The following is an 18,162-nucleotide window of genomic DNA, read 5'->3' as shown; positions in this document are numbered from 1 at the left end:
TTTTGAATGTAAAAGAAGTTAAATAAAAAGCCTTAAAGATTTAAATATCGTTTTTAATTCTTTTATTGTAAAAAAAATCCGGAAAATACCCTCAATTTTCGACCTCTAGACCACCGTGACCCCTTAAGTTGGTGGTGATGATCGTCTCAGCAGACAGTATATGTGGAGTATAGTGAATGTTTTGAAGAAATACTATTCAATGTTCTTGTGACGCCGAACGAAATATTAAAAATATTGCAATCCGAAGTGCTTCAGTTGAAAATGAGCCAAAATAGTCGGTTCTACGCCTTTAACCGGAATTGAGAATCTTTCAGTCTTTGGCGAACTTGTTTTAGATCAGAGCGAAGATGGAACAATGTTGCGCTCAGCATCTGTGCCTTCCTGTGCCGCATCCGGCCGAGATATCCTTCTAATCTTTCTTCTCGCTATAGTATCACATTCGAGAAGAAGGTGTGTTGAAGTTTCAGACAAACACCAGGATCCAGTGGAGCATATCCCCACCCTGTGCAGATGGCTACACAATCTGGAGAGACCTGTGAGAATGCGGTTCTTTGATTGCTGGGTGTATAGTAAGGACTTCGCCCGACGTTTAGTTTAGTGCCAGGTCGCGTCTCGTAGCCTTAGTTCTTCGCTTCTAAGCTCCTCTTTGATGGTGTGTTGTCCCATAGCAAGGAAGAAATCTGATTTTATTAATAGTGAGGCCGCAGCCACTGCATCCATTACTTTGTTCGCAGGTTTGCACCTAGGTCCTGTAACCCTAGTAAATTCAATTTCTTGATCCACTCAATAACTAAAAAGTACATAACCGCAAAATGGCAATCCCTCATTCTGAAGGTTTCTAACTAAGTTGATCTCTACATGTAGACAGATGACATATACTTTCGTCTTGAAGATATTAATGGCAATCCTCACAGGCCCATATAATCCAGCCCCTAAGCTTTCAGATGTCCTCGATCCATCTGCATACCAGTGTAGGGTTCAATTTTGGAGCCTTAACTTATTCTCAAATTTAATAACCTTAGGAATATTAACCCTGAGTAGGTGGGCAGGTGTGAGCTACCGGGTGCGTTTTGGTGCGGACTGTAAACATTTTTTATTCATTTATTTTTTAAAAATCATTTATAAATAAGACTTACACATAACATTTTTATAAGAGAAGCTAACTGTTCAGGTGTTTGTTCTAGCTTTGATATTGACATTTATGCGCAAGGTGGCGCAAAATTAATCATCCAATTTTATTTTTAAATACATTTTTTACTAAATAAATAAAATGATTTTAAGTGATGGACATTTTTATTTGTACTTTTAGCTTTAGCTAACGTCCACGGTGTGATAAAAATCGCCTTCGCTTAAATTTTAGGATATGTTTTCAGAAGTCATTTTCTAAGTCTAGGCAGTTACCGCTTATAAAGAACTGGCGTCTCGTCATTATGAATGAAGAAGTTTTTTATCAACTTCTGACTTCTTTAAATTATATAAATCGGCCCATTATTTAAGACTTTACTGGCCCATATACGTTAGAATTACTCTTATTTTTAGGATCTAAATTGGATGTCTTTAGATGGAGGCCACATCACCTTTGCCATGTTAATAGACTTTAAGAGAATTAAGAAGGACCTCATTCGTTTCGCTCTCAGGTCGCCTAATTTTGTTGCTCCAATTCTGTCGTATCTCGCAAGATGTGCCTTACAAAATAGAAGGAGTATCCTTTCACTCAGCTTTATTTTTGATATCATCGATGGTGTAATTTACTGTCCTTCTCTTGTTAGATGGCATTTATTTTTAAATTCTGCAAAAAAAACTGCGGAGTTTTTGGCTTTATTAGTTCTGCAGCGATCTGCTCCGATACATAGGCCATTGAAATAATTTAATAAAATTGTAAATTGATTTTTCATCTTCTAAACAAATTTTCAAATTGATACTGAATGCATTAAATATATAGATAATTGATCATGATGAAAAGAGTTCAGAGGTGTGAGCAAAATAAGACCGTTAACCGGCTCCCAGAATTTGAAAGAATCAGCTGATTGGCTGTCATAAACGGGGTCATGACAGCAGTTTTTTTTTACGAAAAAAACAGAGATTGTGTTGGTGATATACAAAAAAATTCAACACCATCTTCGCTCATATTTCTTCGTTTCCGTCTGCACAACGACTGATTGTGTGTAAATACGTGTGAAATGAGCGGGCATAAGGCGAGTACCCGGTGACATGGCAGCCGAAGCTGCTCGCTCAATTTTGTTTTTCACCATACCAGAGTGGTCAAACCTGGTAATCTATCATCCTTGGGTTGCCTTGATGCCTGTCTTGATGGTAGCTCGAAGCTATAGTGAAAAACGAAATTGAGCGAAAAACGAATTTTATACCAAGCAATGTTTATGGACTACGGTGGCTCAAATAAATCAAAATTTTAGGATAATCGGAGAAATTCTTTCGTTCATTTTTTTTTTTCTAATTGTGCGACTTTTTGGAACTTAAGGTCTTGCAGTATTTCTTCCTCATGGCTTGGGATGAGATTTTTTTTGGCATATTGTCCCTTTATTGGAGTTTAATGCTTTGTGAAGCGTTACTGAAGTTGGACACAATCCCCCGAAATCTTTTGATTTTTTCACATGCACAAGTAAACTGCAGTTGCGAAGCATATTGACATTTTTGGTTTGGCTGTTAATTGAGTCAAGTGCCTTGTTTTGGGGAATGTACTAAACACCGATAGCGGCTACTTTTTCGTCGATGGATTGGATTTTATGCTGTAGAGATTTTTATATGTGGCAAATATGGGAAGAAGTCATCTGCTACCAGTTGGGGGTTTCCTGCCTTTCTCTTCTTAGTTTTTGGGCTACGGAGCTCCTCTCCTCCAAAAATAGCACAATAATCATGTCCCAACCACCGTATTTATATAAGTAGTTCATGTCTTGAATTTCTGCAACTTTTTTTTTGTTCTCAAAACCGAAAACATTCATGAAAACTCGTATGTATCATATAAATAAATACTTTTCGAGATAAAAGAAGGACCCTTTATTGTGTTTTTTTGCTCTGAAATAATTTATCTTAAGACATTCAAGAGCTTAGTTTCTGTATATAAATCTATAAACTAATTTTTTATACCTACGTTATTTGAGTTTCTTTCGATGCATGCGTATTGAAATTTTTACTAATGGTATAAAAATTGGAAGGAGTAAATTGAGTTATTTTGTGCACAGTAAACGTTTGCTAGTTCTGATATATTTTTGATCTACTTTATTTTGGTGAAATGTCTGCTGGGAAAATAATTGGTTCAATTGTATTTAGAATACCATAAGAGAACAGCAAATGCATAGTTGATGAAAAATACTCGTACAATACCTTTTTTATTCTATAAAATCAATAAATTCAATAAATGAATAGCGCCCCTCGTGTTACGCTCATATATGTATGTACACTTGTATATTTTGCGACAAAGTGTAAGTTATTGCTCTAAAAGCCTTATCGTTTGCAAAAGAGCAATTGCTAAACGAGAAAAAATTAAATAAATAAAATGCGCCAGAGAGAAGAGCAGAAATATATCGTTGTGCAGTTTCTTCAACAACCAGCGTTGCCAATTTACCCATTTTTGCGCTAAATATACCGTTCTTCGGAAATCAAAAAATTACCGACACTAAAGTTGAACAAGTTCTGTAATTTCGCTGCAGAATAATTTTTAAAGTTTTAATTATATGGTATTATTGTTCTAAATATGCTTATGAGGCTATTAAATTTTCATTATTACCGCACTCTCAAATATTTGAGGAGGAGATTTTTATAAATATTTTCGAAAGGTGGCACTGACAAAAGAAATTGTTCGCAAGACTTTTCAACAAAAATATAAAATTGTTTTCCAGCAGTATATTTTTTTGGGAAAGTATATATATATATAATTGGCGCGTACACCCTTTTTGAGTGTTTTTCCGAGCTCCTCCTATTTGTGGTGTGCGTCTTGATGTTGTTCCACAAATGGAGGGACCTACAGTTTTAAGCCGTCTCCGAACGGCAGATATTTTAGGAGCTTTTTCATGGCAGAAATACACTCCGAGGTTTGCCATTGCCTGCCGAGGGCATTGATATTGTGCAGTTCTGAAGTCTATAAACAGTTTTTTTTTGGTGCAAAATTTTCATCAGGCATATTCCAAATAATATTAATTTTCGATGCACCGGGGTTTGAAGCGTCGTCATCAATGTCGCTTTCAGTATCATCGTTACCGCTGTTAGAGCTCAAGACACCACTAGGTAAGAATCTCTCGTCAGCAGCCTCATTCTCCTCATCTACTGAATCTTCGCTATCACTCGAAGTAGTGCAATCAATTGGAAGAAAAGTGTCGGAACTTCTCCTAGCTGAGTCGCTGGTACTATCAGCTTTGTCTTCCAGGATTTTTCGGATATCTCCAGGATCAATTTTCTAGGGATAGTATAAATTTTAATCAAAACGAAGAATCCCATTATGTAGTAATTATAAGACCATATGTAGAAATAAGTGGAAAACTATATTTTTTTATAAATACTTACATGCAGATATTGTAAACACTTAAAAATCTTTATTTTTTTGTAACTTCTATATTTTTGGCACCTTAACACTGAATATCTGAGAAAAACTCCGCGAAAACCAACCGCGATTTTAATTTTCACTGTTTGTCAATGCAAAAACAGACTCCGTTAGTACAGACAACAAAAAAGTTAACGGAACTTATCAGTGTGTATTTAGAAAAGAGTAGAGATGATCAGGTGAATAGCATAAACCAGCAGAAATAAATGCATACAATAGATAAAAGAGAGAGAGAAAGAGAGTGAGAGCGAGAGAAAATTACTCATATTTTTTTTTTCTCATCTAAAAATACCTGTGAGCGAAACAAGCAATAATAAGTTATATATGGGTGTGTTGTGTGTGAAGGTAATATATATGTATGTACACTGAAGAGCAAAACTGTAACAAAATGTAATAATTTCTATTTCAACACATTTTTTTTTAGACATGTTTTAACAAATCAAATAGTTTTTTGGGCATACTTCGTGTATACCTCAAGACAAAGTCAGTCGGAATAGCATCCCATACATCGCGTGTTCGCTCCCACAGCTCATTAACTCCACTGGGCGGACTTGAATATTCGGCAAGCTTCGATTTTACATGACTCCATAAATTTTCGATTGGGTTCATGTCCGGTGATTGTGGAGGCCACTTCAAGTTACGAAATTTTTGGCGTTGCATCCATTTTCGTACAACATGTGCGGTGTGCTTAGGGTCATTGTCTTGCTGAAAAATTACTTTTTCAGCAGCAAGACCCATACTTTCCACTACACCCGGCAGATTTTGTTGCAATATGGCCAGGTATTCCTCTTTCCGCATTATACCGTCTATTCGTACTAAAGGATCCACACCATTTTTGGAAATGCAGCCCCACACCATAATGGAGCCACCACCATGTTTTACTGTCTGCTTGATGTGATGTGGCTGGACTGCATTTGGGTCTTTAACCCAATACCAGGCCCGACCATCTGACTGAAATCGATTGATTTTGGTTTCATCAGACCAAATAACCTGCAATCGTTTTGAAATTTTATGAAAAAAGGTCTTTTATAATCCATTTATAAAGACGTACCTGATCCCAATCTTCAACTGTCCAGCTTTGGTGAGCCGCAACAAAATCCCTCCTCAACCGCACATGTCTTTTTGTCAGCATTGGCTTGGTTTTCTTCTCCGCTACCTTTAGCCCCAGTTTTGACAGGCTGCGCCTGGCTGTCCACTGACTGGCATCAATATCCAGCATCTTTAGTGCTTCTTTGGGAGTGACCGCCTTGCTGCTTGTTACCAAATTTGCCAGATGGCGGGCATCGCGGTCGCTTATCTTCCTTGGCCGGCCTCCTTTGTTACTGGGAACAGCGTCTGGTACATTTTTCCGCAGCCTTTGCACAGCCATGTGGCTCACTTCGAATTTTTTAGCTATTTTTCTTATAGACTCGCCCTTCTTCAGCAAATCAATTATTTGGCGTTGTACTTCCCGATTTAACATTTTGTCTTATTCACGGTCACGTTTATAATAATTAAAAATCCACCAAATATATAATTACGAGAAAAATAACGGAAAATTTGAAAATTAAGAGTGAGTGCAAAACTGTAACATTTGTCTTTATTTGCATTATTGCTTGCTACTAGTGTTGTTGTTGTTGCATTGACACCAAACCGGTTTGAGAGAGAGAGTACATACATGCCAATAAAGTTATGCAAAAAAAATATTTGATTTGTTAAAACATGTCTAAAAAAAAATGTGTTGAAATAGAAAGTATTACATTTTGTTACAGTTTTGCTCTTCAGTGTACGTATGCCTACTTATTTTGCTATTCAGCGGTTGATGTATTATTGTTAATACAAATTGTTGGCTGATCACGCTTCCATAGTGTTTGGATTTTTGGTTTAAAATTCGATAGACTGATATGTTCGGGATTCACGGGACACACCAGTTAAAAAAATTAATTGTGCAGGATCAGAATGAAATCATTTTTATTTGAAAGCAGAAAATGCTAAACTAATACAGTCCCAAACAAAACGGTAACACCTAAAAGTTTAATTCATTGTATAGCAAAAACCATATAAATTCAAATTTCAAACTTTATAAAATTTGAAAAATTCCAAGAAATTTTCATCACAATTTCACGGTTTTTTTATTCAGAATTTCTATAAAATGTAAATAAATAATGCTGAAAAAAGAAAATAATAAAATTTTATAAGCGTTGTGTATTCATTAAATGAAGAAAATTCGCCAAGATTAGAAAAAATTGTAAAAAATCAACGTAATTTTTTAGTAACTTCAAACTTGCACTTCATTTTGCTAACATTTAATAAGCTGTAAAACTGCATACCCATTGTTTTTAATTCTGAGTAAAACGCTTAAAATTTCGATAAAAACTGAAAAACTTCAAACTTTTATAAATTTTCTAGAAAGTTCTAAACTTTGATATATGTATGTACATATGTGATATTTGTTCTAAAGGTACCTATAATTTTTTTTTTAATTTATGAAAATTAAAACTGGTCAAAATGCCGTATATTTTTAATATTTCCTATGAGTTACACCCCACGTAAAGGACGGCTCTCGTACTTTTCCAAATTTACCTACTTTCCCTGTTTCTAAATAAAAAAAAATTCCTCCAATTCCATTCCTCAATTCCAAAAACCTATCTTTTTCATCCTTACTCTCGTACAATGGTCTGCGCATTATTTGCATTGTGGCTGCTAAAACAAGCAAAAACAGAAAAACACTCAGTTACACATTGCATCAGTGGCGCCAGCAAGAGTTAGCGGGCGACCGTGGTAATAGCGTAGACAAACGAAATTTAGCGAAGTCTTGAACCATCTGTGTGATCCTTCTGCCAGAAAAATGTGAAACACAGATGGCGCTCCAAGAAGTAAGAAAGCGTTGTTCCTAAGTAACGACAGGTGGGCAATCCCACTACTTAGGACTGGTAGCAGCAGGCTAATCACCTACACTGTCAGAAATCAAAACAGATTAACCAAACCAACGTGTCGACGCCCTATGCTCCCGAGAGGAGTGAACAAGAAAAAAAAACTAGAACATGCCCAATATTCGAGGGACTTGTTTGATAAGTTACTATGTTTGCAATCATTTCAGGTGGCAATGCTATAAAAAAACTATAAAAAAAAATCTTCTTAAAATTAATTGCCTAGCTATAATACTATGGTTTTTAAATCGTGATATTTGTTCTCAAATGAGCTACATATATATTTTTATTTATATTATATATGGAAATTAAAATGTCATAATGCTGCTCAATGGAATTTGTATTTTTTTTAAACGTGTGTGTAATAAATTTCAGGTGGCAACACTATAATTTTTTTTTTTAAGTTGTTGTTTTTTTTTAAGTAAAAGCCTTGCTATCCTTGCTGTAGTGCCTATTTTTTACCATACTAATTTTTGTTAAGTACAAACAGGTGGCAACAACGTCTTACATACTAACTTTTTGCGAACTTGCCGCTTTCTAACGCTGTAAAAAATTTTAAAATCACGGTGGTAGCATTTGAGTGTTGCCCTTTCGGAGAAATAAGTATATATGTACGTATGTACAAAGTAATTTTTTATAACACCTTAAGCTAACAATTTTTAAAAAATCAGCGGGATACTTTATATATATAATTGGCACGTACACTCAGAGCGGGATACTTTAGCACTTTCAAAATTGCACTTTGTTATCCGAAAATTTAATGAGCTATAAAACTGCATACCAAGAATTTTTCTAGAAGCTCTAACTATGTAAAAACCATGAAGCTGTGATGAAAAGTTTGAGTAATTTTTCTAATTTTTGCATAGAGTTTGAAATTTGCACTTATAGTTTTTTGTCTTAAAAAGAACTAAGCTTTTATAAAAACATAATGAGCATTTAGAAAGAAAACAAAAAAAAAGGGCAAAACACGTCACAATTTTGAGGTGCCATAATTTTGTCGCGGGTTGTTATACTGTTTTTGCAAGCAAAAGTTGTATCACTAATTTATTAATTTAAGAGTTCACTGAAGTACGAGCTAGACTGGCCCATCTCTTGTACCTGAGCCAGAAGAATTTTTGATCGTAAAATGACTATGGCTCATATCACGAATTTCACTGGAAACATGTACCGCCTATATAAGACTCGCTTTCTTTATATGCTGCGAAAATATTTTCATTATATTGGTTTTAAAGTTAAAAAAAAATGGAACATACTCTCTTTTAGAATATACGCAAAACATTTTTCGAATATACACATTTTTTAATGTAAGTTCGCACAAGACGTTATTACTAAGTTTTTTCATGGGTTCAAGAAATTAGCTGGCGTTTTGTAGCTTTAAACTGTTTTCTTAGAAAAAAATCATTTGAGTTCCCAATTATATTTGCACGATGAATGATAATTTCTGTAGAACTTAAGCAAATATAAATTTGAATAATTAAAGGCGTACATCTATACATACACATACAGTAGAGTGGGCCATTTTTTTTTTCAAAATCAGTCTTAGCAAAATCGGTTGCTACATACAATACTAAGAAAAAAGCTCACTAGAGCATAACTCTAAAGTCAATTTCGAGCTCTCCAAATAATGCAAAACTTGAAGTTAATATGGAGATTATTATTTATCAAAGTGTGATGAATGCTATTTTTTTTAATACGAATTTGTATTTTATTATTTTTTGTGAAAAGTTTATGTTTGAATATTTATATTTTTTATTTAAAGGACCCCAGGATGACGCGATAAAGCAAATTTAATGCAATTTTTAATATTGCAATGTTTTTATATGTAAATACAATACAACTAAAACTTACAAAAAACTGCAAACCATAAATTTTTACAATATTTTAAAAACTAATTTTTATAATTTGTTTTCTAATCACAAGTTTTTTTTTCCGGCTATCTTCATTGCCATAACCCCGCTTTAATTAAGGTATATATGTATATGTAGAATTGGCGCCAAACCTTTTATTGGGTGTTTGGTCGAGCACCTTCTCCTATTTATGATGTGAACTAAAGATTGCTTCTTTTAAAATTTGGGGGGCTCGTAATTGACTTTAAAATAATGCTCCAATGAACTTTTTTCTTACAAGTTTATATCCAATCCAATTTTGCTGTGAACCATGTCGTGAAAAATCGTTTCATACACATTGACCCACTCTAATGTACATACATACATAAATATGAGATTGTACGCATATATGTATGTTTATACACACACACACAGAGCACAATGCAGCATCGCCTTATCATACCTTAAACTTGAACTGAATGGAAAACCCAACGTAAAATGCGTACAGCTGTTAGGCTACGGAAATGATTGTCATTTGTTCTTTATTGTTTACTTTTCGTTTTTATATTTAATTTGAATTAAATTTTCTCACAAAATATAAACTCGCGTGCCACTATTTACTAATACCCATGCGGTGCAAACCGGTCGATAGTAAAAATTCAACTGAGCGCACTGCTTGTGGCCAGACTGCCAAGAGTTGCAAGATTTCACAATTAGTTAGTAAGGTACAATAAAAAATTAATATATGTATGTACATATGTAGATAAGCATTGGTATTAGCTCTAATGTATGTACGTACGTATGTGTGCATGTATTCATGTAATTTTCGCACTCATTCCGGGGAAATACACAAGCATATATTTTTTATGTTTTTTGCGCAAAATAAAATTTTAGCAGTTCATTATTTTTTATTTTATTTATATTGTGAATCACATTTTATCAGCCTGTCTGCACACATTGTTTTAATATACTTATTATACATCGCATACGCATTTTATACGAGTGTTTGTATGTATTGTGATCGATGCATAAAGTGAAGCCCCCAAAGCTTTGTGCTTTTTTATGATTGATTAACTTTTAGTTATAAATTTTTTTTTTTTTTTTGGAAATCTGAAAAAAAGCTGTTGAAATCCATATCAGAGTGAAATACTTTGGTTGTATACTTGAAACTTCTTGAAAAATATTTGTGAACAATTTGACCCATTAGTCCTCGCACTAAATGGTATTTTTGATCATTTTTGAAGTCTGAAAAAAGTGCGGTATAGCTGGAGGGATAAAATATTTAAAATAATTACTTCCTACAAAATTTCACTAGGCTTCTCATGAGATAACTGTAAACGAAGCAAAAGCCAAAGGAAAGTAAAATAACTAATGATTTTCCTAATAACAAAAAAAAAAAAAAACGATCACAACGGCATTTTCTTGAGCGAACTATACATTAAATATGCAATTTAAAGGTTTTCCCCATTTTCTTTCGAATTAAAACTTCATTAGACCGTAACAAATTTTACGTGCTAATGCAAAAAAGCGTTGAAGGTTTTGGTATATGAATCATCTTGAATTGAAGTCATTTCGCGCAGGCAATGACCCTATCATTATTGCACAGTATTTTAAAAGGTTTTTTTGATGAAGCAGGAAGTTGTGGTACTTTTTCCGTGACTTAAGTAGTTGCCGTGGTTGATGAGCCCACGATGTACAGAACGCAAAGGTGTGGCCAACATTACACCGTTCATAGACTCTCAGCGAACGCGAAGGAATAAGCTGATTTGCTGAAACAATAAATCTAATGACAGTGTGTTGTTTACAATTGGGAAAAAACTGAGCTTGTGTTGGTGATATAGGAAAAAATCAGCTTGATTGCTACGAATGTTACTTCGTTGCCATCTGAACAACGACTGATTGGATGAGCGTAAAAATACATGTGAAATGAGCGTTCTTGAAACGAGGTTCTTATTTTTGACTTGGAAGAAGGATGATGTTTCTCACATGTTGTTTTAAGGTGTAAAGGTGCTACATTTTTCTTTTCTGTGCACTGAATTGATACTCAGAACTTTTTCTGGACTTCAAATTTATTGACGAGGCCATTACATTCCAATCAGTAAATTTGGTCACTGTACTATTTTCACATAGTAAAGAATATATACAAACATATATCTACGGCAAATGCAAAACAGCTGATTGCTTGACACTTTCCATCAGCTTGCCAGGAGATAAACTTTGGTTTAAATCCTATAAATTCTGACTAGAAAGAGTTGCTCAGTAACTCTCGCGGAAGTGCTTTCAGGTACAGGTTTTTTGAGTAAAGAAACGATTTCCTGTGAGTTCTGACTAAATTTTGTAAACCAGACTCGTAAAAGGATATACCAAATATGAGCTTTTGCGATGAGCAGCGTACAGACAAGCGAGAGCTTCCCTCATTTTGCGGCAGATTTCACTGACGTCACTGGGAACTATTTAGGTACAAATATATATATATAAAAATTAAGCCGAAAAAAAGTGTGCATTTGTCGCCGGTAATCTCAGCAACGCGTTTAAGGAAAACAATGAAAGTTTCACACATTGTTGCTGTTGCTTTGGCAAAAGTTTCTGTAAAGTGTGGTTGAAATCCGATAACGCGTGTGTGTGCGGTGCGTCGGTTAAGTGAGTGTGTTTTTGCTATTTGCCGCACGTATTTTTTGTACCGCACATAGGTATCATTCATTTACGAAATTTGGTATATACAGTAGGTTCTGTTTTTATGCGGTAGATACGTTCCACAAGAAACAGCATAAAAAAAAACAGCATAAAAAAAGCTACTAGTTCTATAGTAAAACTATAGATGCGTTTCAAATGCTAAAACCGCATAAATCTGAAATAATCGCATAAAAAAGGGCACTAGTCCCATATTATTACTATAGATACGTTCTATAGACCGCATGAATCTGAAATAATTAAATAAAATCGCATAAACAAAATATTGTATCTTTGAAAATTATATCTTTATATATCTTCCATACTTGTAGGGTTAGCATTTCTGATGTAATCTGTGATGAGTTTTTGCTTTAGAATCTTGTTTATATGTACCATTCCCGATAGGTCGACATGCATTTTGTAATTTAAAAAAAAACCGCACTATTTCAAAATCGCATAAAAAAAAGCCGCATAAAAACAGAACCTACTGTATATATATTTTTCCACGGTGAAGGTTAGTATAATATGCTGCCGAAGGCCAAACGAGGACCCGGGTAACTCTAGGATGTGTTTTTACATTGTGGGTATCAAATCAAAGCTACTGATGAGTGCTTTAATACAGAGTATTTTTTAGATCTCTGAGTGACCAGGGTCTCAAGATATAGCCGAAAAGGTGGACCAAGGTACCCTTGGATGTGTTTGTACAATATGGGTATCAGATGGAAGCTGTTGATGAAAGCTTTTAAGTGAAGTAATTTTTACTGCCCGTTTCCGGGATAAAGAAAGGAGATGGAGCTGGAGATGGAAGAGGAAAAGGAATAGCTACAGGAAGAGCAAGAGGAAGAGGTAGAGGAAGAAGGAGAGGAAGAGGAAGACCACTTATTATTAAAAATTAAAAAAAAAATTAAAAAAAAATTTTAAAATGTTACATATACGCTTATTATATAAACGTTAATCTGAAGTCAGTTATAGTGAAAAATTCATTGTATCATTGCTGGCGTGATTGGTGATCGTTTCCTTAATTTTTTGCAGAAAGGTTATGCTAATATGAGATATCACCTATTTCATTCATATATTTACGTATTACCTGTGTACTCACAAATATACGGTTGAAGCAAATATATGTCAGTTTTTTTACTTCGCCTGGAAAAGTTTATATAAATTTAAGAAGAGTAAATAGAACTTCTTTTATATCAGACTTCACGCAAAAAAGTCCTTTGCACCTGAACACATAGCTGGGTTAAAGCTGGGGGGAATAGAATAGTTCTCTTCTCCTTCTCCGCTTTTTCGCACACGTAATTGTATGGGATGAGTGCACGATGGCACATAAAAAGTCACTGGAAGCGCTTGATAGGACATTACGAGATTTACGTAGTAAAAAGGAAAAGTTTGGTCGTGCCTTGGTGCTGCTGGCAGGTGATTTTAGACAAACACTGCCTGTTATTCCTCGAGCAACTGTAGCAGATGAATTGGATGCATGTTTGAAATCATCATATTTGTGGAGAGCTGCTGAATTTTCACAGCAATTATTGGATATTGGAAATGGCAAAGTTCCTGTCGATAATTTAACTGGCTTAATAACTTTACAACCAAACTTTTGTCAAATAAGTCAAACGAAAGAACAGTTAATTCAAAGTATTTTCCCAAATTTGCCTCAAAATTACAAAAATCATGATTGGCTTAGTGAACGAGCCATTATGGCTGGCAAAAATAAAGATGTGAATGAAATGAATGCGGCTATTTTGTCTAACATACCAAGTCCAGAAGAAACATATCGATCCGTTGACACTGTTACAAATCAAGATGATATTGTAAATTATCCCACTGAATTTTTGAATTCCTTTGATTTACCTGGATTACCGCCACACATGCTAAACTTGAAAATAGGAGCACCGATTATTATGTTGAGAAACATAAATCAACCACGACTATGTAATGGCATTCGATTAACAGTTAAGAGATTGATGAATAACGTCATTGAAGCAACAATTTTTAATGGAAAATACTCTGGTGAAGACGTCTGAATTCAAACGGCATATCCGATGGTATCATTGGTATTCGCAGTATTAATTTCCTGTTCGCTTTGCATTCGCGATTACTATTAATAAGTCACAAGGCCAAACTTTATCAATTTGTGGTATTGATTTAGAATACCCATGTTTTTCTCATGGCCAACTTTATGTTTCATGCTCAAGAGTTGGTAAGCCATCGGTATTGTTCATTTATTCAACAACGCATGGAAAAACGAAGAATATTGTATACCAAAGAGCATTACAATAAAAAAGTAATAAAGTAAATCACATCAAACGTTTTTTAATTGCTACTACTATTTAAAACTTCTTTCATTACTATTCATCCGCGAGAATTTTTATAAAATACACACAGTATTTTTCGGCTTAATTTAATTAATTAATCTAGATTTTTTTAAAGACGACCAGCGGAACGGGCGGGTTTTCGCTAGTTTCAAATAAATTTCGTCGTCAGTGAGTTCTAAAACATAATTCGCGTCATGTTATCGAAATTTATTTTTTATTTTTAGATGAAATAACAATTTATTTGACATCTAAAAACTGTCAACATTTAAAATTCGTACATAGTTAACGATTCCTAGAACCTAAGGGGTGTGATATTTGGAAAGTTGCTTTTTTTTTTAAGAAAGTCAAGACTTTCAAAGTACGAATTTCTTAGTGTACTTGAATTCTGCATGACGAAAGTTTAGTATAATGAAATTTCATTCAGATCGAAGCAGTCTTTGTAATCTTTTGCGAGAAATATGGCCTTGCTGACTACTGGGTGTCGCTCTATTTTAGATACGTCGATGAGAAATTAAATATACCTATTATCTACCTAAATTCCGAATCGAAAGACATTTTGAGCAGTGAAGGAGAAGAATAAGAAACAAATTTTAACTGGGCATTTAATTATTATCACAAGCTCAGTATTAATAAAAAATTTACCGAAATTTAGTATATTTAATTTTTTTTAAATTAGCCATGTATGTACTGCTAAAATCAAAGCCCTAATTTTCCTGTATCGCATACAGTTTCGCAACGCATTTGGGGTAGTATCCAGCAAGGCCGTAATCATTATGAATTTTATCAAAACCATTGATATTTGCTCACTAGTGGCATTCGATTTTTGACACTCCTTTACAAAAGGTTGTATTGAAGAAGGTGAATAAAGTGAAACAAATTAAATCCTTTTTGGTAAAAGTGGTAGCAAAAAATTATTTTCTTACTTAAATGGAAACAAACTATGAATGATTTAAAAAATTAAATTTAATTAATATTTGAATGTAAATAATGGTAAAAATAGAAGTTATTAGCGGATATTGCCAAGTCTAATATTAAAATAAGAAAATATTTCACCTAATCCCAGATTTTATTTTGTGAATTAATTATTAAATTTAAAACCGATCGCGAAGTTACGAAGTTTCGCCAATATGAAACTATTTTGTTAAAAAGAAATAAATACATAGTTGGCACGTACAATTCTGTTAGGTGTTTGGCCGAGATGCTCCTTCTATTTGTAGCGCGCGTCTTGTTGTTGTTTCACAAATGGAAGGACCCACAGTTTCCGGCAGATGGTTATTTATGGGGAGCTTTTTCATGCTGGTACTGTGCTTTGCTAAGCCTTCTCTGGACAGAAGTATGCAATGTTACCGATCGCGTCGGGACTATCCAATTATTCTCAATGTTGTAACTCTTTGGGAAATGCTAGCTCTTTGCAAAATATGAATTCCGTCTAAATCACCACATCATAAGAAATAAAGCTTTGTGAACTCTCCACTCATCGATCCCGGATTGCGTCAATTACTCTATCATGTCCTGACTTAAGCGGTATGTATTTCATGTCATACTACCATAGTCCTGAACATACCGATGAAAACTCTTTAGAGAGTTGTTGCTCATAGGCAGACCATTTTGAAAATGAAATGCTTTTTCTACAAATTTCACTTATCCTCCACTTTTACTCAACATTTCTAGAGCTAGCGACCCAGTGTCTTGCTAAGGGAACCGATTTGTCAAGAGAGAAAGAGAAAGCTGCTTACTGAGCAAACCTTTTATCAATGAATCATGGTATACAGAGTTTTTTTGTTTTTTTGTTAAAAATAAAACAAGTTTTTCAAGTATTATTATTTTTTTTGCTCTGAAATATTGAATGGTTTGTGAGTTCCTATTTTTTGATCAGAAATAGTCATTAGTTTTTGAGCTTTAAAATTTTCCATAAAAATAATGATAATCAGAATAATAATTTTTGATAAAAAAATTCAACTAATTTTCAAGCGTTATTTCTTCTCTCAGAAATACAAATTTTTTATGTTTCTTTCCAGGTCAAAAAGCTTAAAACGCCACAGTTTACCTATACATCCCTTATTTTTTTACATACAATAGATATAGGTAAATAGTTTCATAACTAAAGGCGGAAAGATTAGTTGACAAGTTTCGACAATTTATCTGTTCCTTATTTAATCTTAATTCTACTACAAAAACCATATTAATCAGCACTGCAAACTTTGTACGAATTAAACAATTTTTTTTTAAATTTAAAAATCAAACTTTTTGACCCGAGTTTCTATTAAGATTTTTGGTATATTTAGTATAATAAAATGCAAGTTTCAAGTAGCTTAAAAATGGGGTTAATTTTTTATAATATTTTTTTCATACAAAAAGATATAGAGCAATCCTTTTTTATATAAAACGTACAAAATTTAATAAATATAAAACTATATACAATATTTAATACAAAGAATTTCATTTTTAAAATTCGAATCAAATTCAATTGCAATATTGCAATGCTTAATTTACTACGGCGACTGCAAGCGAGCTCGAGTAATTGTGCGGTCCACCGATAAAAAAACGGGTAATTATTTCGTTTCATGGGACAAAGGCATTCGTATAAGTTGAGCGGTCAGTAACGAAAAAAATGTAATTAGTAAGTCGGTGTAATTGACGAGTACTAAGTATTTAGGAGACTTACTAGGAAGTGTTCACATTGCAGTGTAGCAAAATTAACAGCATGTGGGCGAGTGTAATCAACTGCTAGTGCAGCGGTTGCATTGCTTGAGTCAACTGCGCTGCTTGCACTAGGTGCGCAGTATATTTCGACTGCATAATAATGCGGTAGGTAATTGAAAATTGTACGAGTATCTATGGTTTAAAAGCAAATAGCCTAACATATTTAGGGCGTTGCTCAAGCGTCCAAACTGTGTTTAATACGCCCTGAGTATGTCCACTCAATTATTGGTTCCCTAGTCCTACATCAACTTTGACCACAGATTCTTTGATACACCTTCTCTCTATACATTATCGGTGGCCTCATTGCCTGCAATCTTGAACTTTTAGCCAACACATTATTGTGTTTTTCCTTTGCAAAAGCTAAAGGTTGTTAGAACATTCCTTACTAGATTGGTTGCGAAAATCCGATTTGAAAAAACTTTCAAAACCTAGAGCAATTTAAGTTCGTGGGAATTTGTTTCAAAGCCCAACTCTTTGCTGAACATTTTTTTGATAGGGTTTGTTTGCTGGGGTAGCAGTTCTAACTCTAGTCAAAAACTCTAGTTATTCCGGTGCGTAGACCAGGCTAAAATGAGACACGCCCTAGAATAGATAAAACGGTTAAGGATCAGTTCGGGTACTCCGGAATAAATTCTAATCGAAGAAATGTCCAAGCAAAATTCTTAGGAACTTTTTCCAATGTCTGATTAATATTGCTTTTAAGCGGTGGCAACTTATAATGATGGCTTGAAATAGCAATTAAAGTTTCACCCAGATTTAGTGTCCTGACGTCGGATAAGTTAAATCATTGTGAATATTTTGGAAAGTTAGTTCGAAACCCCCTATTGTGAGTACACGATAACTAAAACTTAAGCTGGGCATTCCAAAATTTTATGAATTTTTTCAACACACAGGGATCTAGGCAAAACTGCACCACAACTCTGCTTTGATAATAATTTTTCTACAAGAACTCCACACACATTTGTATGTGATAACGTTAAGGACCTTGCACCAGACTTAGTGTCTATCTTCACTGATGGCTTAAGACTAAATAATGGGAACGGCAGCTGCTTCACTCAGCTGAGCTTAAGCCTACCTGACTCCTGAAGTGTCCTTCAAGCTAAACTAAGAGCTTTAAGAAAAGCTGCCTTGTGGGTCAGGGACTCGTCTGTCGCTGCACAGCGGTTCATTTCCTTCTTTCATAG

At 34.3% G+C, this 18,162-nt stretch overlaps 2 protein-coding genes across 3 annotated transcripts in view; one reads left to right on the top strand and one right to left on the bottom strand.

Annotated features, from left to right (window-relative positions):
• The window catches only part of LOC128854981 (caspase-3-like), a 67,643-nt gene extending 57,681 nt beyond the window's left edge, over window positions 1-9,962 (bottom strand). Inside the window, exon 1 of the mRNA XM_054089514.1 lies at window positions 9,754-9,962. The gene's annotated coding sequence lies outside the window, so the exon portion shown is untranslated. The remainder of the gene's footprint in view (window positions 1-9,753) is intronic.
• The window catches only part of LOC128854980 (uncharacterized), a 66,655-nt gene that overhangs the window by 43,437 nt on the left and 5,056 nt on the right, over window positions 1-18,162 (top strand). The gene's annotated exons all lie outside the window — the stretch shown is intronic.

The sequence above is a fragment of the Anastrepha ludens genome, chromosome 2 (assembly GCF_028408465.1).
Source record: "Anastrepha ludens isolate Willacy chromosome 2, idAnaLude1.1, whole genome shotgun sequence".
In the NCBI taxonomy this organism is placed as follows: Eukaryota; Metazoa; Arthropoda; class Insecta; order Diptera; family Tephritidae; genus Anastrepha; species Anastrepha ludens.
Note: the sequence above shows the minus strand (reverse complement) of the source record. Positions and strands in the feature narration are given on the sequence as shown.